The following is a 2425-nucleotide window of genomic DNA, read 5'->3' on the forward strand; positions in this document are numbered from 1 at the left end:
TGTGGGTGCAATAGGAGGGACTAATACCCTTGATGTCGTGAATTTTCCACGCAATGGCCTGTTTATGGGCCATAAGCATGGTTACAAGCTTAGTTTTCTGACCTATAGTAAGAGAAGAAGAAATAATTACCGGGAGCTTAGATTCCTCATGCAAATAAGCGTATTCCAAATGATCTGGAAGTGGCTTCAATTCTAACTAGGGAGGTTCTTCAATTGAAGACTTGCTCCGGTAACCAGCATCACGATCGAGTTCTTTGAACTCCTCCTCAGTCAGCTCATAGCCGTTTTCCATCAAGGCGGTCAGAATATCCACCTCCTCAACCTGCAACTCCTCATCAATTTCAACCAATGAGCATTCTCCTGAACCTTGTAACTCTGGGAATTCCTGCAAAAACTCACACTGGACATCCACAGTATTAAGAAAATAACATGTATCATCGGTGTAAGTAGGGTATTTTAAAGCACGGTCGATTGAGAATGTTGCACTCAAGTTATCTACCCTAAGGGTTAACTTTTGGCCATAAACATCGATGATACATCTAGCCGTATTTAAAAATGGCCAACCCAAAATTAGTGGAATCCTTTCATCCACTTCCATATCCAAAACCACATAATCGGCCGGGAAAACCAATGACCCGGTCTTAACTAGCATATTCTCTATGATTCTACGAGGGAATTTAATAGAGCGGTCAGCTAGTTGAATAGCCATACACGTGGGTTTTAACTCCCCGGGGTCTAGCTTTAAATAAATAGAATAAGGCATTAAATTTATGCTAGCCCCCAAATCCGCCAACGCCATCACACAGTCTAAATTACCAAGTAAACAAGGGATGGTGAAACTCCCAGGATCCTCAAGCTTCTCGGGAAGCTTGTTTGCAACTACCGCTGAGCATGCGGCATTCAACCTGACTGAAGACACGTTCTCCAGCTTCTTTCAGTTAGTTAGCAAATCCTTAAGACCTTGCATACTTTGGCATACCTGCAATCACATCAATAAAAAAAAATTATGTTAACTTTTTTAATCAAGTCCATGAACTTGGACTTTTCTGCCTCTAGCTTCTCCAATCTCTGCTTCCTCGGGAATGGGAGCGGTGGTTGATACTCTTTAACTACCGGTTTAGTAGCAACAGTTTCTGATACCCTTAAAACTTTCTCAATCACCTGTTCCAGCTCCTTTCCCCCTCCGGTTCACTAACAACAACCGACTCACTATCCTTAGCTAATGAAACCCGCAAATTATACTCATCGAGCTTCCTCGGTGGATCATATGCTAAACAACTTCGGGTGGTGATAGCATTAACGTGCCCATTTTTCGGGTTAGTATCTGTTTTACTCGGTAACTCCCCCGGTTTCCTCTCATTACTCTTGTTAGCAAGCTGACCAATTTGTTTCTCTAAATTCTGAATAGCTGCTTGTTGATTTCAAAATATTTGATCATTCTTCTCATTGTTTTGAGTAACAGTAGTAACAAGCTGAGTTTGAGATACCACAAGGTTTTTGATCATAGCTTTAAGATTAGACTTTTACTCTTCAGCTTGGGGTTTTTGAAAATATCCGGGAGCTTGCTGTTGAAATCCTCCATTAGATCCCGGCTGGAACCTCGAACCCTGATTACCTTGAGGATTATAAGGATTGTTGAAATTCCTGTTAAACTGAGCTCGCCCCTGAAACTGATTGTTGTTCTGTTGACTAATATAAGCGATCTCTTCTTTCTGATTCATAGTCAACCCCGCATCACAATCTTTACCCAAATGAAAGCCACCACAGAATTCACAACCAACCATCATCCCGTGGATGTCTTTGTCCACCTTCTCCAAGTGTCTTCCAAACTTGTCTAACTTAGCGTTAATGGAAGCAAAATCATCGTAAGCACCGGCGACTGCAACTGAAGAAGAAGAACGACCCAAATCATTATCCTCATTCCACTCATAAGAATACTCAGCTTGCTTCTCAATTATCCCATATGCCTCTTCTTCGGTTTTGTTCATGAGACTACCTCCTGCTGCTTGATCAATGGTAATACGAGTACTGATATTACATCCCTTATAAAAGGTTTATACCTTAGCAAAAGTATCTAACCCGTGTTGAGGACAAGATCGCAACAATCGGCTGAAGCGATTCCAAGCATCATAAAGAGTCTCGTTAGGCTTTTGACGAAATTGAGAAATTTCTTGCTGAAGTCTAGTAGCTTTGGATGCAGGAAAGTATTTGCTCAAGAACTTTTCCATCAAAGTATTCCAATCCTCGATCGTACCTTCAGGTAAACTGTCTAACCAAACTCTAGCCTCCCCCTTCAAGGACCATGGGAAAAGCTTCAAATAAATGGCATGATCTTGGACATTAATGAACTTGAACAACCCACAAATCTGCAGAAAAATACGAATATGCTCGTTAGCATCCTCTTGTGGTTCCCCTCCAAACTAAC

General features: G+C 41.5%; 1 non-coding gene across 1 annotated transcript; it reads left to right on the top strand.

Moving 5' to 3' along the window:
• Positions 1-2076: 2076 nt before the first annotated feature.
• Positions 2077-2183, top strand: LOC139894977 (small nucleolar RNA R71). The gene has a single exon (XR_011775449.1). It is a non-coding gene; the product is annotated as a small nucleolar RNA R71 (small nucleolar RNA).
• Positions 2184-2425: the final 242 nt, after the last annotated feature.

This window comes from Rutidosis leptorrhynchoides, chromosome 2 (genome assembly GCF_046630445.1).
Source record: "Rutidosis leptorrhynchoides isolate AG116_Rl617_1_P2 chromosome 2, CSIRO_AGI_Rlap_v1, whole genome shotgun sequence".
Lineage (NCBI taxonomy): Eukaryota > Viridiplantae > Streptophyta > Magnoliopsida > Asterales > Asteraceae > Rutidosis > Rutidosis leptorrhynchoides.